The following is a 22,840-nucleotide window of genomic DNA, read 5'->3' as shown; positions in this document are numbered from 1 at the left end:
CACTGTTAAGAAACACGGAAGACTTAGAACTGACAAATACAGAAAAGAACTCAGATAAAGACAGCCTCTTATCGAAATAACCTCTGAGAGCCTCTGCTAATATCTGAGATCTAGACCTCAGGTCCTGCTTATCAGACTGTCTTGTACATCAAGCATGCCTCAGTATACCTTTATAACCACCTCATCTGATAATTTCCCTAGCCTTCTTGGATCCAGCTGGCTGACAGAGCCAATGAACTTCAACCTGCCAATAACTTTGACCTTTTATACAGTGTATGGAACCATAGTCTTGAGTTAAGCTTTGTCAGTTTAATCTTCGGTTGTGTATCCTCACCTCATTTCAGACCTTTCTTCCACTTAGAAGCCAGGTGGTCATCTGTCTGGTTTGGCTTCCTGCCTGCCTTCCTCAGTCTTGCATAAAGCTTCCAAACATGGTGCCCTGCTCTATCTCTTGTTCATCAAAGAACACTTGTGCACCTCAACTCCAGGAGCAAACCATAGCACATTTATTTGTAAATGTTTAAAGCTGCCAAGGCTTCCTGTGAGATAGAGTGTACAATGAATGGAGTAGAGAATGAAGTACCTTTCTGAATGAAAGATCTCCAGAAACCAAGCACACTTTCATCATTGCTATTATCCAAGCAGAAAACACAGATGAACTGTTTTAAGTCTTGAGATATGTTTATAAGTAGGTCCTGATTCCCTCATTCCGAAGTCAAAGCCTTCAGGAAAGACTGCTATATAAAAATGGCAGCTACTAGATCACATGGAGATTCTGCTGTTCTAAGTGTTGATTCTAGAATGTAAATTAACACAACTAATTCTCTGTCATCTGGTATAAGTGAAACTGTTAAGATATATTAATTCTATAAGTCAACCATCAGAAAATGAAGTTAAATAATGATGAAATGATAAAATAAAAGAAAAAGTTGGGCAGTTTGCAGTTGAAAATAACTGTTTTAAAGAAAACAATATAATCATGTCAATTACCATAAATATAATGTAGACTTTTAAAATGCAAACAATATTCTACATTTCAAATATATTTTATCATCTTTTTTTTTTTTTTTGGTTTTTCGAGACAGGGTTTCTCTGTATTGTTTTGGAGGCTGTCCTGGAACTCACTCTGTAGACCAGGCTGGCCTCGAACTCACAGAGATCTGCCTGCCCCTCTGCCTCCCGAGTGCTGGGATTAAAGGCGTGTGCCACCAATGCCCAGCTATTTTATCATCTTTAAAACTGTAATTTTCAGAAAAATTATTTATCTTACTATCTGTGTCACTTTGAGCAATCAAGAGAGGTTTCTAAGTCACTTATAGGACTCATAGAATTTCTCTGCCATATGATGCAATTATATCAAGGTTTTTGACATGAAGGCAATAAGCCATTATATGCAGTATTTCCTCACCAAATCTGGTAACCTTCATTTTCCTATAGCTGCATTTTTAAAACTACGCTGAGGTTTGTATTTTGTACTGTTTCTGTCAAGACTCTCCCAAGCTGATTTCATACAGCTCTCCCTTACTCCAGGCTAAGTGTTTGATCCACCCAATTGAGCGTGTGCAGAGGTCACATAATGAATCGTAGGTACCCAAAGTGTACACAGTGTCTGGTGGGTATAACCAGCTCATTCTAGAGGACAGTAACAATGTCTTCTACTTTTTTGTGTCTCCCAGGATGCATTCAAGAGGTAAAAGATCTAGAATATGAATAACTAACCTCTGAAGTAGATATTTTTCCTGTTGTTGTGATGAAATACCTTTATAAAAACAACCCAAGGAAGGGATTGTTTTGGCTTATAGTTCCAGGATACAGTGAGTTGTGGCCGGGAAGTTACAGTGGCAGGAGCTTGAAGCAGTTGGTCAAATTGCATATACAATCATGTGAGTTCCTAGTTATTGGATTTTGAGACATGTGCCTTCACCAGCCCTCATCCCTTTAATTTTTGAAACTGAACATACACCATTGTAACAGGGCCCTGAGACTTTAGCACAGCTGACTCCATGGTGGAAGTACCATTCAGTCTGTAAAACTCAGCACATAGACAGCACCACCTGCCAAAACTAAAACAAAGGCCCGATCCATCAAAGTCCATAGTTCTGGGAAAGTCTCTAAATGTACTAACCTTGCTTCTTTGCTTCTGTAGTTCTGCTTCTAGGTAACTGTTCTTATTAACTAAAGTCTGTCAGCCCAGGACATGGTTTAGGTGCGTAAAAGCTCACCCTGCAAAAAGCTCAGGGCTGCATTGAGATCCCAATCACCCAGTGTACTCGCTGGCTGGCTAATAAAAACTATATTTTTTTCTTAAACCCATGTCTGAGCAATCTTCTCTGGAGAATACACCATCACTGTTACCTACAGCCACAAGAGGCAGACTGACAGAAAATCAAATCAAGAATTGTAAGACCTTAACTTCCAAACACTTTAGCTTTCATGAAATCTAAGTTGACATACTGCAGCAGACACCAAGGAAAATAATAAAAGAGGACTGTTGTTAGAAAGCAAACTGGTGTTCTAGTAGTGGGGACTAGAGTTGTGCTTTTGCCTTGGAAAGCAAACCATCGAAACACCCTGAAGTATCTTAGCTTTTTTTCCAGAATGCAAACTCTTCTCTTGTATCATCAGTAATGAAGGATTCACTCATCAGTTGAGCTCAGCTACGTAATCTGGCAGCAGCTACTAGTAAAAGAGGAGCCAATCACCACCCGCAGCCATAATCCAAGGGCTTGCCAGGGATAGATGAGATGGAGACATTGTTCATGAAAATTCAGATCCTGGCACTCTGATTCTGAAATCAGTCTCTAGATTCGCTCGACAGTAGCATCAGGACTTCCCTTGTCTCCATTACTTTTACTAAAATGGTAGTATTCATCGTCTACTTTGGAGCACTGTTTCAAAGAGCCCATTTACTCTTGAGATTTCAGTGAAGAACTATTGAATATCATGCTCCAAAGTTAAAACGCAGAAAGTGTCAGAGAGGCTATTCCAAGGAGAAAGGAAATCTGGTGGAGAAAAAAAGAATTTTGAAAGCTGAAGAGGTTTCCCTCACAGTATAAATTAGGTGCATATGTATGAATAAGAAACAAAAGGATGGTGAAAACAAAGCCTATACCAAGGAAAAGAAGAGTGAGACAATTGGCAAAGGGCCAATTCATACAGTAAGTGAATATTAATCCTATAAGATATGAGTCTAAGCAACAGTGGAGAGGCTACTTTAAATGCCTTACCTCTATAATGAGATTGATGACTACCTTAATTGCCATCCTAGAGCCTTTACCCAGTAGAAGCAGACACCCACAGCTAAACACTGAGCTGAATTCCTGGAATCCAGTTGTAGAGAGAGAGGAGTGATGAGCAAAGGGGTCAAGACCATGCTGGGGAAGCCCACAGAAACAGCTGACCTGAACATGTAGGAACTCGGGCCCCAGTCTGACAGCTGGGGAACCAGCATAGGACAGAACCAGGCCCCCTGAATGTGGGTGCCAGTAAAGATGCCTGGGCAGTCCATGGGGCCTCTGGTAGTGGATCAGTATTTATCCCTAGTGTATGAATGGACTTTGGGAGCCCATTCCACATAGAGGGATACTCTCTCAGCCTAGTTACAGGGGGGAGAGCCTAGGCCCTTCCCCAAATGATGTGATAGACTTTGATGATCCCTCATGGGAGGCCTCACCCTCCCTGGGGAGTAGATGGGGTGGGATGGGGAGATTGGTAGAGGGCATGGGAGCACAGCAGGAAGAGGGAACTGGGATAGATATTTCAAATAAAAAATTTGAAAAAAATATAAAAAATGGACTTTCTGACACAAAGATGTTTAGAATTTTGTCTTTTGTTCTCCACAACTAACCAGCTTTTGGACATCTCCCAAAGCCCCATATGTTAAAGCTTGGTTGCTAGTCTTTGGTGTTTTCAGATGTGGTGGCACCAGGGAGGAAATGACATCATGAGAACATGCTATGAAGGGCATTTGGAGTCCATAGCTCCTTTATCCCCTTCTCCCTTTGTTGACCTAACACACAGTCCTTTCCACCATGGTGTGCTGCCTTGCCACAGGTTCAGAAACAGTGCAGCTAGGCCGCCATGGGCTGAAGCCTCTGATGCTATGAGCCAAAGTAAGTCTCTTCTCCTTTAAGTGACAGAGATATAACTAATACAACCCTGAATTACAAAAAGTCCTTGGAGTAAATATCATAAGCATATGCAAACTAAACATAGGCTAAAACACATGGATGCTTGTCCCCAAACCTAATGACTTGGAATCTACCCATAGAACTCGTATGATTCTATGTGATGTGACCAACTGCTTCCGTCTCCTGTGGCTTGGTGCACAGGCAGTCTTCCCTTTGCACAGATGAAAAGAGCATGAATTTCAGCTACTACAATCATTTGGATAACACCAGTCTTCCAAGAACGCAGTTCCTACTCTGGTTAACCATGACATATTATCTGAGTGCAATTGTATAGTCAGTATTCACTTCACACATTTCACACATACACAGAGTGGGGAAGGAGAGAGAGAGAGACAGAGAGCTGTGTTGCCTCACAATGATAAACCCACGTGATATTTTACAGAAATGAGTCATTGACAGAGACTGCACCAAAAAGACAGTGAGTGGTAACATTGGAATGAAAATTCAAATCAGTCCCAAGAGAAACTTAGGAAGGAAAATTGGCACTGTGGACATTTAAGAGATCACAGAAAAGACCAATTCCTTCACATAAGTGAGAAAAGAGGTCATAATTAAGAAGATGTAGGTTACCAGAGGAAATGATACCACCCTCACCTCCAAGTAATAACACAGACTACCATCATTGAAAGGGAAGTCAATGCCCCAGATTTGGTACAGGACATACCTAGACACCAAATTCTCAGCTCAAGGGGATTTGTTACCCCAGAGGGGCAAGAAGGGTGAAGGGATGCTTCAAAGGCAGAAAGAGCGGCAAGCAAGCAAGGAAAGCAGGAGAGGGCATTCTGCAGGAGTGGGCTTAAGGGAAAGGGAGGAAGGAAGTCTGCTAGGGTGAGTTGGTAAATTCTCATTGGATATATTAGCCAAATAATGAATTTGGATTGTTGGACCTTGTTGTTTTGTCTCAGGAATGAGTCATTGGCCAAATAACGGACTTTGGGGGCTAGCTTCAGGAATGTAATGGTTTTAGTAAGGAAGAGTAAAGGGGTACAAGGGCAAAAACCTGTCTGCGGTGTTTGCCATGCTCCATCCTGTATTTGCCATGCTTGCAATGATAGAGCCCCTTCAGCCATATTAGAGGCATTCTAAGTAGCATTCACAACATGGTAATTAGAAAATATAAAATGCTGGGAGCATATCTGACACCAGAAGATTATGACAGATGAGAGCAGAGTTGCTTGTCTGTTTGGGTCTCTTGAAACTGGCAGATTTCCAAAGCTCTTTGCTTTTTTTTTTTTAATGAAAACATCCCATTTGTGACTATTTTTCCACAGTGATTTACTTTTGTGTACCATTCTGCTCTTCATTGGAGAGTTATGTCTCCTTAGCCTGGATAAGATCACACCTATTAATTCATGCTAAAACCTTAGAATTTCACTGTCCTAAGCCTATCCTTGATTATGCAATAAAAACCTTTATGTTTTCCTTGGCCAAGAAGACCTCAAGGCTCATCAGTTTTCTTCATGAGTATCACTTTGCTCACTGAAGGATGTACTCAGCACCAGCTCATTCATGTATGCCACACCTGGGCTCTAGCATGCCCAATCCCCACATCTGTTCTTCCCGACAAAGTAGTGTGCACTTGTTTTTATGCCTTGAAGGATGAATAAGTAAACTGATTTTATAGAAAACACCAAGTAATCAAAGTGAATTTATCATGCAAGTCATTATGTGTCCTGGTAAACTTAGTAAGCCCTATGTCTCCAGTATAACCATGGTAATTATTTTTTAAAAAGATTTGGAGGCTAGAGAGATAGCTCAGTGGTGAAAATTATTTTCTGTTCTGGCACAGGACTCAGGTTAGGGTCCCAGAACTCACATGGTATCATATTATCACCCATAACTCCAGTTCCAGGAATCTAGTGCGTCCTCCAGCCTCTGCAGGCACCAACAATGCATGCAGTGCCTTGCATGCATGCAGGCAAAACCCTTGCATAATAAATAAATATAAAAAATAAAAATAAGATTCAACATGTTCTCTATTATGTGGATGTTAACTGAAGAAATGTTTTTGCTTTGTTTTGTTTTCATCTGGGAAACAGAAACAAAATGTTTTATGAGGAAGTCTGAACTGTAAATTCCAGCACTAACTGATGAGTTCTGCACAACCCCCTTAGACGTTGTGGTTTTGAAGCTTTCTGAGCCTTCATGAATATTGCTTTGTGTGTTGTAGAGCTAGCTCATTGTGTAAAGCACTTGCTGGCAAGCATGAGGACATGAGTTCTAACCTCAGGAGCAACAGTTCTTTAAAAAGCTGGACTTAGTGTTACGTGCTTGTGAGACCAGCTCTGGGAAGGTGGGGACAGGTGGATTCATGGGACTTGCTGGTCAGCCAGACTAGCCTATGGTGAGTTCCTGGCTAGTGGGAAACCCTGTCTTGAAAATATTCAGCATCAACGGTGTCTGAGGAGGAGCCAGATTGACTTCTGGCCCCTGTGCATCACATACACATGCATGTGCACTCATGCATATGCGCGCACACACACACACACACACACACGCATGCGCACTCACACATGCTCACTAATGGGAGGGCTGCTTTGTCATTCCACTTAGAGTGAGAAAAGCCTGACCCCTGCTCCCACTTCTGAACTCCTTCTGGGCAAGCCCTCTCAGGAGGCCTTGTCTCTGCTTGCTGATGGTAGAGTGGTGGTCAGGTAGCTGGCAGTCACAAGCAAATGAACTCTATCAGTCAGGGGTTGGCAAAGTGGAAGAACTAACAGGCATGCACCCCCAGGGCTAGCCTGCAATCAGAGGCTCTTTGTTTCTCGAGAATTGATGACGAATGCTGTTTCTTCAGTCATCTCCCCAGAAAAGCATTTCCAGCTTGCCCTCCCAGTCCTCTGAGAATTCAGTCAGGGCTAGGGAACACCTATTCCCAGAGGCCGGGTCTACACAATGGAGCCCTCTGTGCAGTGAGCGCTGTCAGCTTCTTCCGTGTATCAGGGTGTGGTGAACCCGGCTCGTGTGCAGATGCATAGTCAAAGCACACGGCAGCAGGCAACCTGCTGTAGCATGTCCTTTACAGCGATTTGTATGACTGCATAGTTCATGTGGTTGTTTGACGGTAAGACCCGGACTTTTCCTTCCATGTGTTAGAAAACCTAATGAAGTCAGCGCCTACAACATTTACCCTCTCAGCAAATGAGCAGATTAAAACGGCCCTTGCAATGAACTTCTGATATGATCCATGCCTAGCTCAAGTGCTGGGAAAACCATAGGTCATAAATGCTGACTGTGTAGACAGCATTGTCACAACTATTTTAGCTTTAAGCCGATCCGTCTCTACATATGGTGTCCTGTGTCCTTTCCATTATGTCTAGCCTGCTCAAAACTCGGGCGTTTTCTTGCTTATAGATACCAAGACAAAACCATGTCACCTGTGTTTGCTTCTTGTTCACAGCACTGGCAACTGGACCTAGGACTTCACCCTTGCTAAGCAAGTACTCTGCCACTGAGCTGTATTCCAGCCCTAAGCTGTGCCGCCTTTACCTTAATACACAGGGGACTTGCATGTTGTCTGTGCTTCTGGCCAATATAAGTTATGGACCAACAGACTTCTGCACGAGATCTCGACTTCATCCATTTTACAAAGTGATCTGGCAAAGATGGGAGCAGCCATCGTAGATGCTAGAGGCAGGAACTGAGTCACCAGGTCTCACTAAGGGATTGTGCATCCAAGTGTTAAGAAACATAGGGAAGCAGAGGCGTTCCCATATTTAATAAGACACTATCTCTCAAAATCATCAAGATACAGACATGCAGTAGCTACAAAAAAAGCCTATTACTTACTTCCTTGTTTCTGGGGCCTATGGGAGACACATTCATAGCTCTTCATATGAGAGAAGCCCTTTAAACTATTGATGATTGGTGACTTATGGGAAAGGGAGAGTCAGTTTTCATTATGGGCATGTCCCCCATAGTTTACCTACATTCCATTGGTGACCCCATACCCATGACTACCTGAGCAGCATAAATTGAACCATTTCAACATTGTTTAGTTTCTTTTATTGGGTTTTAATAGGTTTTTTTATTATTATAAAGGGATTTAAACATAAAATAGCTATTTAAGCATTTAAGGACTTAAATACTTTTTAAGTCCTCTAGGTTAGGTCAAGTATTTCAAAGATTTCAGGTCACTTTTATTTATAATTATTTTAAATTTAAAAATAAAATACAATTACATTATTTTCCTCTTTCCCGTTCCTCTATACAATTCTTCCCATGGATGCCACCTTGCTCCATCTCAAAATTAGGGTCTTCTTTCTTCTCTTTCTTTTGTGTATGCATACATGCATGCGTGTGTGCATGCATCTATAGCCCTTTTGTTTTTAAACTATGAGTGGTGGCCCGCAATTTCTCCCTTCCATGTTAGCGTGTCTTTTGGTCTTGTACTACTTCAGCCTTGTTTAGGCAGTCATATTGTTGAGGTATCATGGGAGTATCTTCTCTGTCATTTCTGGGAGATGAGTATGTCACAGCAGATTCCCTGGTCCTCTGACTCTCAGTCTTTTTGCCCCTCTTCTGCTGTGTTCCCTGAGACTGAGGTTCAAGAGATGTGTTGTAGATGTACCAATTGGGACAGGGCACCCAATGATCAGTTGTACAATGCATTTTAACCAGTTTTTCTGTAATGGTCTCCATCTACCACAAAGAGAAATTTCTGTGAGGAGAGGTAAGAGATACAGTTATCTATGGACATGAAGATAAATATTTACAATTCAGTTAGGAATTATGCTAGTTTATTGAAGTGGCTGGCAGCTGTGGTTCTCCTCTACGATCCATGATCCCATCAACTAAAGGTAGTCTGCTGGTTTTACAATGCCAGCCGTGATTTCCTTGTTGTGGTGCAGGCCTTGCATCCAGTTGGAGCTGTTGGTTACTACGAAGCTGTAAGTGCCACCACCGCTTAGGGCTTTCATGCCAGGCTCACCATCCTTGTGGTTCCCAGGCATCACAGCTGGGTAGAAGTGTTGGTTGCTTCTCTCCCTTAGAAGCTCACATAACACCTTCTGGTACTATGAAAGCTAGTCCTAAGAGTGGAGGCTTTAATGTCAGATCCGGCTCAGGTGCAGTGGGGTCTGTGTCTAAAGTGCATAGTCTTCAGCAATAGGGACTTGCTTTCAGCCTCTGAGAAGCAACCAAGAGCAATAGCAATAGCCTGTATTGTTTGCATGATCTCTTGGATTCCTCTGACTCACAACTCAGAAGAGAAACTCAGTGGGGTTTCTGTTAGTTTTGTTATCACCATGTCATGAGCCCCCCCCAGAGACCACCAGGAGTTCAAGTTCATATGCAAAAATGAAGAGCCTTTATTGCAAGCTTGAGCTTGGGCTCTCTGTGTGCACGTGTGTGTGTGTGTGTGTGTGTGTTGTATGTCATTTCAATTAAATAAATATGATTCTTACTATTTTTCAGATGTCCTTACTGTCCTTTACCCTCTTCCCCTTCCTCTCCTTCTGTACTGACCTCCCTCTCTCCCCCCACTTATTTGTAAATTAAACTTATACACCGAGACTTTGTCATCATCATTTATTAGGTCAAATAAATGTTATTTGTTGATTCCATCAGATTTTTTCACATAGATAATTATATTACTTGTCAATGATTACAGTTTTACTTATTTTTACTTATTGTTTCCCTATATTTTTCATTTCCCTTTCTTGCCATATTATATTATTTAGAACTTTCAGCATGATATAGAGAATGAGTGGTGACAAGGGACCCCCTTGCCTTGTTCCTGATCTCAGTCAGAAAGTCCTCAGGTTTCTTATAAGCACACTTTTCAAAACATAAAATTCAAGGTCCTTTGCGTTACTGTTTTGAGTCCAGCCTATCCTCTGCTCCCCTAAGCCTTTACACATGTCTAGGTTTATTTGAAGACCAGAAAGTTGATAACTCCTGAGGCCGGCTGCAGAAAGACGGTGGCTCGGTTGGGACAGTCTCCAGGGATGACGGAGAGTGAGGATGGAGCGAGTGTCCGGGCTGCTCTCCTGGACGCTGAGGAGGGTCCTATGGCTCTCAGGCTTTTCTGAGCAGGGAGCTGCCCGGCAGCCCCAGATCATGGAAGAGAAAACGCTAGAGGTTTATGATTTGATTAGAACTATCTGGGACCCAGAAGAATTGGAAGTGGTAACGGAGTGATGTGTGGAGGTTCAAGAAATAAAGGAAGAAGACTATTAGGTTATTATCAAGTTCACACCAACAATACCTCATTGCTCTTTGGCAACTCTTATTGGACTGTGCCTAAGAGTAAAACTTCAGCGGTGTCTGCCTTTTAAACACTATGTAGCTCTAGCTGTCCTGGAACTCACTGTGTAGACCAGGCTGACTTCAGACTCACAGAGATCCACCTGCTGCTGTCTCTCAAGTGCCGGTAAGTCATCTGCCACTACACCCAGGCTGTGGCTATTTCAGAATAATGAGTCATGTGTAAATTTCAACCAAAGTGAAGGAGTGGAGAGTGATAGTCATGAGTTCATTGGAAATCTACATATCTGAAGGAACTCACTCGACAGAAGACATCCACAAGCAGATAAATGACAAAGAGCGAGTGGCAGCTACAATGGAGAGCCCCAACCTAAGGGAAATCGGGGGACAGTGCGTCCTTGAGCCCGACTGAGACCCTCTTAAGAGCCAATGACCTATAATCAATCGTTTGATCTGTTTACATCTTTGTAAAATGTAGAGGACACATGTTGAATGCGTAGGTGATTTGTACCTCAGAGCATTTTTTAAAGTTTTTTTTTTTGTTGTTGTTTTGTTTTGTTTTTCAAGACAGGGTTTTTCTGTGTAACAGCTATGGCTATCCTGGAACTCACTCTGTAGATCAGGCTGTCCTGGAACTCACAGAGATCCGCCAGCCTCTGCCTCCTGAGTGCTGGGATTAAAGGCGTGTGCTACCACCACCCAGCTTTTTTTTAAAGGATTCTTTCTATGCAGGCTTCAGTGATCTAACTGTTCAGAGAGTAACATTCTCAGGATTTCTAACCTAAGTGATCAAACAGATATTTTCTAGTTATTATGTGTAAGATGTTACTATTTTTCTGATGACCACTCTGATACAAATGCTTTTCATGTCAAATATCTACTGTGCCCAAATGTATGATTTAAAGCATCATTCTATGACAGATGATTCTTGAAAAAAAAACCATAAAATTCAGATTGCCAACACAGAACTGCACCAAAGAATCATGAAGGCTTTATTTGTTTCCTAAAATAAATAGATTATTTTTTCTTTGGTTTTATTTTGCCTATCTAACTAACTCCCTTACAAAAATTGGTGATGGGAGCTACAAGAGTCTATGTATTATTGGCTTCTCATTAAGCTCTTACCAATACACAATACTTTATGGAACTATTAGAATAGAATTCATAATACCAAGTGTATGGTGTCATGGCTATATAAGCATACCATAATACATTGGTACTGCAGATGTATTAATACAGACACAATGTCTTGTCTTTAAAGAATAAAACATTAACAGATTTTGTTAGGCTAAAATAACCATGAGACCTAAATCAAGGGAAATAATAACTTTCATTATGAATACATTTTTAAAAATCACAAATTAAATTTCACAATGTGCATAGTGCTCACCTTGAATTTGCTTCAAAGACTCAGCAGGTAAAGGTGCTTGCTGCTAAGTCTGATGACCTTAGTTTGGTCCCCAGAATCTTCATGGTAGAAGGAGAGAACCAGTTCCCACAAGTTGTTCTTGCCATTTCTGCGTGAGTGTCATGACACATAAACATAAACCTCTGCCACCCCCACAGCATGCACACAACATAAATAAGTGAATGCTAAAATGAAAAAGGAATTCAGGCTTGACTAAGTGTTATCCAAACTCTTGTTCTGATATTATATGGCCAGATAACGAAGAAAACGTAACTATTTCACTCTGTGAGCAATCATGGGAAATATGCTTCAGAGTTTCACGTTAGACTAAGGACTTAAAATGAGAATAAATGGCTGACAAGCAGGTAAAGATTTATGTCAGAAAACATCCGAAGCAGATCATGGGGAAAGTTTGACACTGAACAACCCTGCTCACCAGTGAAACCAACAAAACCATGAATGAGGATGGATTAATTTGTAACACAGAATTAAGAGAACTTGAAGAACTCAGGACCACTAAGAAAAAGACAGTGATCAAACAACGTAAGCCACAGTGTGAATTTCCCAAAGGCAGCAGGAGAAAGAACAAGCAAGAGAAAAAAGAGAAGACCCCATTATATGGTGGCAATGAAAACAGCCAACAGTAAAATATGCAGGCGTGGTATGTTGACTTAGGGAGTTATGAATAAACATCTCTTCACCCAAGATAGGGCACGAATATATACCAAAGGAGCAATTCCAATGAAACCCAGGTTGGCAAACCAGTGAGGTTCCTCGGCTTACAGATTGTGAGTAGGGATTACTTACTGGTGCATGAGCGACCCCATAGCAGCTGCAGCACCACAACATCTTTCCCATCACAGATGGTGACTTCATGGAAGCTGGAGTCTTGCTTTCAGTTACCTTTCTGTTTATTTACTCTAGCATCTATGCAGATCACTTACAGTCTGCATGTATGGGTAAGTTCCTCATGCCTTTTAAGCGGCACATTTGTGGTCACTGACATACGTACTAAAATTAACTTCTTATACTTCTGTTTCTCATCACGGTAAGTAAAGAGCAGTAGTGTCTTAAATGTGTACAGATCAGTTATTTATTAATCCAAGATAATAAACGATGTGACACGATATGTTTGTTATGAGAATGAAATAGAATACAGCAGAAAACACTAATTATTAGATACTGATTTGTTGATTCACTTAAAGCACTGCTTGAACTGCCTGTTTACCAAGCATGACTTCACTTGCTAACAGAATGACCTGGAGAAATGACTGAAACACTGGGTTGTTCCCTTAACAGCCTGCTGACTGCCACTTACACTTCTGTAAAACATTGCTTGCCCGCCCCACCTGTGGTTTTAGTAAATAGACTGAGAAAGCCAACTGGACCAGGTATCAAAGCATTTCAGGAGCTATTCTGTCTTCAGTCTACCTGTGACATCTCCTCTCTTCCTCTCTCACTGATGCCTGAGTCCTTATTCTAGAAAGACTCGCGCAACAAGAACGCAGCAGTTGACAGGTACTCCCAAGATGCATTCCAGGCACATCTGAGACAGTACTGCACTTTTCCATTCATTGCTCAATTAACCTTATCAGTTAAGAGTTGTTTTTTTTTTTGGTTTTTTTTTTTTTTGCCCAATTGATGACACCAAGTTCCTTAAAGACCTACTAAATGAATTTGGCACTGTTGCTGTTTATTATACCTAGTACACTTAACAAGCTCCAATGTTTACTAAGATGACTCCCGAAAGTAAGGGACACCCATAAAAGGTTTCCATACCCAGAGATCAGAAGGCATAAGTGAGTGGGTATGAAGTGGTATTTGTTACTGTAATGCCCAGTTAAAAGTTCGTTTTCAAAGAAACAACATGATTCCAAAGCACTCAATCCATCTTCTGAGCAATTTACTTATTTTTAGGGTAGATTTAATTTTTATCTTCTATCACTAGACAAGTTTATTTATAAAAGATTTTATAAAAAGCGATTTGCCATATGATTCTTTTATATAGTAGTTGCCTTTTTTATAATAGTCTGCAGGTTATCTTTAAAATATTGGTATTATGATATTTGCACATATTTGTTTGAAACAGCTTTTCTGTTTTGAAGGATTTGGTTTGAAGTACAGCTTTAAATAAAAATTGAAAAAAAATAGTAGATAAATTACATTGTCAAGCCTTTAGTCTCTCAGGTACACTTCAAGGTCTCAGTAGCCATATCTGCCTGGTGAATATGGTCCTTTTAGAGTACCAATGCAGCTATATACATTATTTCAGAAAGTTCTGTTGGACAGGCTTGTCAAATGAAGGAAAACTGAAAATTAATAACAAGGTAATGAACAAGTGAGTGATATATTATACAGAAATGGAAAGGGGCAGGTGTGTATGCCTGTGTGCGTGTGTGTGTGTGTGTGTGTGTGTGTGTGTGTGTGTACATGTAGCACCTGTGAAGAAAGCAAAAAAAAAAAAAAAAAAAAAGAAACTTCATTCTGTACCATTTAAACCCATAGAATGCTACTGTGTTTTAGGAATCCGTGTGTAGAAAAGGTACTGTAAGAACAGTGAACACCAGACTTGGGTTAGCAATTAGCTCTGGCAGTGAGCGAGGGGTTGTGACTGAGACAAGTGAACGGGGCACGTGTGAGCTGTGTTGTTTCTCTCTCTGAGGCCTGCAGTGAGCAGAGAAGACTCTCTGGCACACACCTTTGCCCCAGCACTTTGGAGGCAGAGGCTGGCGGGTAATTCAGTCGGAGGCCATCCTGGCATAGACAGACAATTCCAGGCTATCTGGACATAGAGAAAAGGAGACAAGACAAGATGAGACAAGAGAGAGAAATCATTATTTATAATGTTAGTACAAATTATCTTAGTTTCTATTTTACCTATCAAGGATAATAAAATTGTAAGTGGAGGGTGTTTCGTAGACTTGTGATCACAGGGGCAACTCTTGTTCCTTCCTCTGCCAGGCCACTCTGTGTTTGCTGCCTGGTCAGCCTACATCCTACAGTTCTTGCATTGCTACATTTCCAGTTCTCAAGGGTAGGGTGGGTTCACCCCCACCTCAGGAGCCCAGAAATGACAGAGTTTTTAACTGTGCATTCATTTTAGAGACACGCCGAGGGCCTGTTGTACATCAGGAATTCCTTCAGTGCCAAGGGGACGTCAATAAGCTGCAACGGAGCTTCCTGCCCTCAGGATTGTCTGTGAGAGTGGAGTATGTATGGGCAGGCAGGTTAAAGAAGACAGGAAGTTGAGTAGATCAGGTGGACCGCAAAGGGGACCTGAGGTACTGGAAGACATTAGACACTATGAAGTAGGGCCTTAAAGCAAGACCCGCAGTTAGTGAGGGCACCATGGCCTGCCTGGCCATTTGAAGAACTTTGGCTTTTGCCGTAGGTGGAGGGTTTTGAAGAACCGAATGGCATCGGCTGCTTCCATGATTGAAGAGTCACTCTTCTGAGAGTAGATGGTAGTGTGGGGGTAGTCACAGAGACAGGCAGGCCACTGTGGCAGTTACCACCACAGGTGAAGGCAGCTGAAACAAAAGATGAGTAATAGTATCTCAGATGGACTACACACAGGACAGAAGATTAGTAATAATAGAATCTCAGATGGACTACACACAGGTCACAAAACTAAGAGAATGTCAAGGGGTGGCATGAAGGCTTTCAATTCTGAGTCATCACTAATGAAAAGAGGGGAGACAAGTTGTACTGGTCAGGGCTCTCTGACTCGTGTGTGTGCGTGTGTGTGTGTGTGTGTGCATTTACATACATGTGTGTGCACAGAGGGAATTTATTTACTAGAATGACAGGACTGATAGGGTCTGGGTAGTCCAATGATGGCCTATGTTCTAGGAAGGCTGAGGACTCCATGCTGTTCAATACACAAGGCTGAAGGTCTCGGCAGTCCCACCCTGGTGCTGAAACCCTGAAAGATTTCTAGAGGTGCCCCAGTCTTCAGGCTAAGTTAGACTGAGCTGTTCAATACTCAAGGCTGAAGGTCTCGGCAGTCCCACCCTGGTGCTGAAACCCTGAAAGATTTCTAGAGGTGCCCCAGTCTTCAGGCTAAGTTAGACTGAGCTGTTCAATACACAAGGCTGAAGGTCTCGGCAGTCCCACCCTGGTGCTGAAACCCTGAAAGATTTCTAGAGGTGCCCCAGTCTTCAGGCTAAGTTAGACTGAGCTGTTCAATACACAAGGCTGAAGGTCTCGGCAGTCCCACCCTGGTGCTGAAACCCTGAAAGATTTCTAGAGGTGCCTGGCCCAGTCCTCAGGCTAAGTTAGACTGAGCTGTTCAATACACAAGGCTGAAGGTCTCGGCAGTCCCACCCTGGTGCTGAAACCCTGAAAGATTTCTAGAGGTGCCCCAGTCCTCAGGCTAAGTTAGACTGAGCTGAAGTCTGATGTCAGGGAAGGACGCAACTGCAATGCAGCAGTCATGCTGTGGGGTTGACACCACCAACAGCAGGCAGCAGTCATGCTGTGGGGTTGACACCACCAACAGCAGGCAGCAATCATGCTGTGGGGTTGACACCACCAACAGCAGGCAGCAATCATGCTGTGGGGTTGACACCACCAACAGCAGGCAGCAGGTGTGGACAAGCAGCTCCCTTTGCCTTGGACCGGTTTACATTTTAGATGCTGTTGGAGCATGCAGACCACCCTGGGGGCTGGCCTTATCCCTCAGTTAATCCTTGAGTGCACCCTCACTGACCAACCCAGAGGCATGCCTTTTAGTTGATTCCAGAGCTCGTCAAGTTGATAATAAGGGTTAGTCATTACACAATGACAACATGTGGCCAGACTTAATTTAGTTTGAAGACAGCAGTACAGCTATCCCAGACTGACTACACACAAGCCACAAAACTAAGAGGGTGCCTAGGGGTGGCATGAAGGCTTTCAGTTCTGCTTTGTCCCTACTGAAAAGAGGGGGACTAGATGATTGGCATGGAGGTGGGGCCAGTTGGGCTCAGGTTAGATTTGAGATATTTGCCAAAAAAACCTTCAGAAGTAGAGAGTAGGCATGTGAGCACAGGGTCCAAGACAGACATAGGAGATAGGGAAAGGAATTTGGAATGTTAGAATGTTAGTGGCTTTTAAAGTCAAAGACAAGATGGGGCCATCAAGGGAGTAAGTGTAGCTAGAAAAGAAGGGAACAAGATGCTTGTCTTGACTCCTTCTAATGAGGTCAGGAAAACAGGGAGAGCCATCCAAAGAGATGGAGGAGCATCAGGCATCAGGTGGGAAACACCCACACAAAGTCAGTGCCTCAGAAGCCCAGTGAAGGAAGTAAGAAGTGACACTAAGTGGTGGTCAGGACCCAGGGCAGAGGATGACATTAGTGGGCTACCTCTTTAAGCACAATGGAGTCCACAGGAGACATTGTCAAGGGCAGTTTTGGAAAAGGAATGCATGGGAACCCCTTGCTCAGGACCTGGAAGGTAAAAGAACAAACAGAGACTCTTTTGAGGCCTTATCTGTCTTGGAAATAAAGAGGATTCCCTGACACCCCCCCCCACATACACCGGTTCATACTGAAATACAGAAAATCAAGCATAGCATATCTTACCTCATCTCAACTAGAACATGAAGCAGCTTGAAAACTCCACTAAATTCTAAGGACTTTGTTCACTCTCCATGAGCAAAATGAATTGTCCAGTGAAGCTGGATTACGATAGAAGATGCCTGGAGGAGGTGAGCGACTTCCTTGAATTTATGTGACATCGAACAAATACCTGCGTCAGTGAATCAAAGTCTCCCTGTTGTAAAGCGGTGGCTGCAAAACGTGATTAAGTGCTATTATGAGACATACCAGGAAAGCCACTTATCTCCTACGGACTTTGCCCTCAGTTCACCCGTCTCTTACATGAGTAAGTCCCTGAGGCTTTCAGATACAGGTAAGCTACTGTTCAAGATACACAGGAAAGTTGCCTGTAAAGCCCAGGGGAGCTAATGGACAAGGGAGGCAGGGGACTGGACCATTGGTCCAGAGCCTGCAGGAAGCTGAGGGAGCAGTACACAAAGGGCTTATTGCCAGAAAGTTACTACTGGACACCCTCCAACTACTGCTGAAGAAAACCAAACACGCACACAAATTTCCCTCTTACAAAAGTTTGTAAACTCTTATGAAGCCCTAGGATGGTCAAAAATAATGGGAGGAATGAATTTTCATATAGGATCGCTCAACTTTTCAGGAAACATATTTAAAACTCACGGTCCAGCCGGGCGTTGGTGGCGCACGCCTTTAATCCCAGCACTTGGAAGGCAGAGGCAGGCGGATCTCTGTGAGTTCGAGGCCAGCCTGGTCTACAAGAGCTAGTTCCAGGACAGCCTCCAAAGCCACAGAGAAACCCTGTCTCGAAAAACCAAAAACAAAAAAAAAACAAAAAAAAAACTCACGGTCCATGATTAATAACAGTAGTAAGTAAAGACAGAAGTGATTTAACAGTGAAGAATTCTAGAGTAGGGGCAAATTATCACCACATCTAAAAAAGCTGAGGCCCAAGAAGACAAATAGTTTTTCATTAAATTTACTGAATCTAGTTAGATTCATTTGGTTCAGTCTTGTTAAAATACCTGGTTTACAGAGTTCCTGAGTTCAATTCCCAGCAACTGCATAGTTACTCACAACCATCTATAATGAAATCTGGTGCCCTCTTCTGACATTCAGGCAGAACACTCTATACATAATAAATAAATACACAAACAAATACATCTTTAAAAAAGTAAAAGTTTTTTAAAAGGTCTGATTTGCAGGTGCCTCTGCCTCCTCTGTGGTGAGTGCTGGGATTAAAGAAGAGTTTCACCACCCCTGTGTTTTTTGTTTTGCTTTGGTGGGTTGTTTGTTTGTTTGTTTTAGAGAAACCTGTCTCAAGGGAGAGCCAACTGTCTCACCTGTTCTAACCACCAGGGGCCTTTCTGTTGTGGTATAGCAAGATAGGAAGTCTTTTTATGTGCACAGAGGGTTCTCTTCTTGAAGAGAACTTTGTTTCCTTTCAAAGCCTGAAATGGAATCACAAAACCTTAGTTTTCTCTTAAGATATAAACCTCTCACCTGAGCTACAAACGAGAAAAAATAATTTTGTTTTTGGCTGCTCATATATACCTTCTAGCAGGTTTATAATTACAAAAAAAACTTTTATTAACTAACAAGTCAAGCTCCAAATTCTGGATTAAAGATGATGTCACATAACCCATAATGGCAAGCAAGCAGGCTATAGTGTAGCTCGTTGGTAGAGTCCTGGCCCCCAGAAGTACAAGGCCCTCGGTTAAACCCTTAAAAGCGTGGCACAAGAAACCTATTGGGCTGAGCATGTTTGAACATGTCCTGTGTATACCAAGACCACAGTGATTATGGTGGATTAGAACTGAAGTCTATACATTCTCAGCAAAATGCTTCTGCTATTATTAACTAACAGTGGTAATGGGGGAGATGCCAGCCAAAATGCAGACGAATGGATAGCGTTCATCTTCTGCGAAAGCAGCTAAAGGGAGCATAAATGAGATTGGAGCTGTCTCTACAGAAGTTGCTGGGGATGAGGTAAGGGGTTGATGAGGAAGAGTGCATAAAGAAAATGAGCAAGCGGAACATGTAGAAAATAAACAAAGGGGCGTGTGTCTTCTCGCTGCACGATGAGACAGCCGGCATTGGCAGAGCAGTCAACAGCAGGGCTGGAGTGTGGCGCCGGAACAGAAGAGACCAGAGCCCTGTCCAGAGCCCTGTCCAAGCAGGGCCATGGGAAACCAGGACTGGCGTTAGCCTAAATACAAAGAAATACATAGAACGCTGCCAAGCAAAGGATCATGTGATGACATCCCAAGCCTCTGTTACGTTTTGAACGTGAAATGCCCCCCACAGGCTCCTGTGTTTGACAGTTTGGTCCCCGGCTGGTGGCGCTGTTTGGGAAGTTATAGAACCTTTAAGAGGGGGAGCCCCACTGGAAGAAGTACATTCCTGTGGATGGGACTTGGGGTTTTATAGACAGATGAGCCCAACTCACTGCTTTCTCGGTACTTCCTGAGCGTGGGTACACCGTGACCAGGCAGCTTCCTGCTCTTGCCCGCGTGCCTTCCCTGACTGCTCCAATGCCTTTCCTGCCAGGGTGGACTCTGTCCTTCCGGAACTGTAAGCCAAAATAACTTTTCTTCTTCCTTAAGACGTTTTTGTCAGAGCTGAGCATTGGTAGCGCTCGCCTTTAATCCCAGCACATGGGAGGCAGAGGCAGACAGATCTCTGTGAGTCTGAGGCCAGCCTGGTCTACAGAGCGAGTTCCAGGACAGGCTCCAAAGCAATACAGAGAAACCCTGTCTCAAAAAACAAAATTTGTTTTTGTCAGGGTTTTTTGTTACAGAATCAAGGAAGAAATTAATATGCCCTTTAAATGTGAGGATTTTTTTCCTGTTGAAAGTGTAAACTACATATATGTGCAAACTATAAGTTCAGTGAAAGTGTACACAGTAAGCCAAGTGCATTTACGTCAAGTCCCAACTATGTGAGAGACAAAGCCAGCCTAACCTTGCCTACATATATAGCAAGACCTTATCTCAAGAGAAAGCCACGCACACCATAGGGAATGTTCTGAGGGAGCACACACACACACCCCGTCACACTACCTACCAGTTCTGAGTGTCCATCAGCAAGGGCCTGGCAGATACACACTTAATGCATCTGGAGGAACGACTGAAGGAGTGCCATCCATAATCTCTTTAGGAATAAAGGCAGGTGTAGAACACTAGGATTTACATGTCCTGGGTGAAAAGTGAAGGCATTGGCTATGGGCATACCACCCTGAATGCACCCCACGTCATCTGGAAAAGTGAAGGCATTCTATGAAGGCTACTTTTACTATGAAAAGGAAGCGCTGTATCTAAAGGTTTGTTTCTGTACAAAGGGTAGCTAGGAGGATGCATGAGAAAGTGGACCCCATCTGGAGGAGGACAGGAGACTGAGACCTGCTACGGGCAGCTTCCTTCATTCTCATTTGATCTTTGGCTGTATTGTTTGAGTTCTTTGCCATGCGCATGCAGGACTGTTTTAAAATATTAGAAGCACAGAATGAAGAACAATACATCTCAGCTTGTTCTATGGACACATTTCTCTTTCCAGGCCTGCCTGCCACCTCAAAAATGGCTCTACATTCTATCTGCTGTATAGCCTCCAACCACAAGTCTGTAGTCATTCCTGAATTGCATGGCCCTAGGCACCCTGAGTTTTTCTCAGTTATTTTTTCTCTGAGTTTTCTGCTCTGTATTTGTTTTGTTTTGAGATGGAGTCCCATGTAGTGAAGATTGCCCGTGAATTTTTCATGTACCTAAGGATGACCTTGCACTTCCGACCCTCTTGCCTGTAGCTCCCCAGTGCTGAGATGACAGGCATGTGTCACCGTGTCCAGTTTATATGATGCTAGGAACAATTCCATGTATGCTAGCACATTAGCAACTGAGCCGCACCCGCCTACTGCTTTGTTAATTGAAGCTAACGCACTGAGAAATGTTCAGAGTCACATGGGAAAGCTTCTGCTTGAACTCTGTCCTGCCGATAAACTTTATCTCGGCCAATAACAAGCCATATCTCTCTGACTTTTGTTTACCACTCTAGCTTCTTAATAGCTTCCTCAGTCATCCCAGGTTTTTCTGAACAACAGAATACTGGGCCAAAAGCCCTGAAGAAATAGTGTATAATGTTTGTGATTAAAAAAAAAAAGACACACTTGAATGAGCTTTGAAAAGTAAAGATGAAAACCATTTCCCAGAGCTCATGCTTGAAGGCAGGTGTGCATTGGAGACTGAGTCTCGAGTACAAGAAGGGCCTGTGTCCCATATGCCTTTGACTCCCAAATGCTCGCTTTGCCCTATAGTCTCTGCTCAGAAGATAAAGTAGGAGGCGCAATACCTCTGGGATGCGTTTTCCTGTGCTATTGCTGTTGCCATATCACCAGAGGAGTTAAACTGCAGTTAGAACCAGCCTTGTCATCAAACTGCAGGGATCTGAGCCTCTAGCAGTACACAAAATAGCACTTTGCATCCAGTCTTAACCTGCAGTCTTGGTTCTGATGAGTTCAGCTTCGTGTTTGTGTTTATTCTATCTCCTCTAAACCAAGTAGATAAAACAAAAATTGTGGTATTTTTCATTCACTTGAAAAGGGACTCTGCCGCAAGCTGTTCAACCAAGGACCTTTCTTAAAATGTCTCCCAGCACTTTATGCGATCAGTCATAATATTTACATGTACCCAAGCACTTTGAAATCTCAAGCTGTTCAAACCAGCTGTCATGTTAGTGTCAAACTGCGGTCATTTTAATGTGAAACAAGGGTCAATGGGGGGGGTGTCGTCTTCCTTTCCTATTAGTGAAATCATTTGCAGCTACTGGACTCAGCTTCAGTGTCCTAGCAGTGACTCCCTCCTGTTATCTAGGTCACATGAGATTTTATGTTTGTTCACAAGCAAAATACATGGAAGAAAAATATTAAATTAACCTACAAATCATTATCAGCAGCCAAATATACACACTGCCCAGTCCTATAGATGTATTTTTGGCATTAGCCAAGGCACATTTATATCTGAGACTGATTTCTAGCATGTAGATAGTGCCAAATGATTTCTGCCTTTTTCATACGACACATCTAAAAGAAGATGCCTAGTGACATGTTATTGCCCGTTTCAGGACATAAAATAAATTTTTAATCAAAATTGGCTTTTAAGTAGAAAATGAATTGTTCATGCCTGAAGCTAGTTCTCTGTTTACTGTTTAAAGGATGAACGAAGGCTGTCCCCCCTCTAGTCTGTACTACTGACTTGCTGGGAAATTGTTTTTAAACTTTTGGCTTCAACCTGAAGGAAAACTTGCCATTGTGGTCAGGACACTGAACTCAGCAGAATCCTTCACAGGGTCTTGCTGTGTATCCCAGGCTAGGTACAAACTTGTAATCCTCCTGCATCAACTGCCTAGGCGCTGGGATTTTAGGCGTGTACCATCACATAGAGCCAGAATTATTTTAGTATGGGAGTTATGAAACAGTACATGCCTTGAATTCTGTAT

General features: G+C 42.7%; 1 protein-coding gene, 1 long non-coding RNA gene and 1 pseudogene across 4 annotated transcripts in view; 2 read left to right on the top strand and 1 right to left on the bottom strand.

Annotated features, from left to right (window-relative positions):
• Fgg (fibrinogen gamma chain) overlaps positions 1-22,840 on the top strand; it is a 146,242-nt gene that overhangs the window by 49,521 nt on the left and 73,881 nt on the right. The gene's annotated exons all lie outside the window — the stretch shown is intronic.
• Positions 9,706-17,550, bottom strand: LOC121142461. The gene is made up of 4 exons (XR_005879504.1): positions 17,372-17,550; positions 17,153-17,236; positions 11,788-15,335; positions 9,706-10,230 (listed from the first exon to the last, which is right to left on the bottom strand). It is a non-coding gene; the product is annotated as an uncharacterized LOC121142461 (long non-coding RNA).
• On the top strand, positions 10,155-10,919 carry LOC101824243 (annotated as a pseudogene).

The sequence above is a fragment of the Mesocricetus auratus genome, unplaced genomic scaffold (genome assembly GCF_017639785.1).
Source record: "Mesocricetus auratus isolate SY011 unplaced genomic scaffold, BCM_Maur_2.0 Super-Scaffold_100009, whole genome shotgun sequence".
Taxonomy (NCBI): domain Eukaryota; kingdom Metazoa; phylum Chordata; class Mammalia; order Rodentia; family Cricetidae; genus Mesocricetus; species Mesocricetus auratus.
The sequence above is the reverse complement of the archived record's forward strand: the minus strand, read 5'-3'. Positions and strand labels throughout refer to the sequence as shown.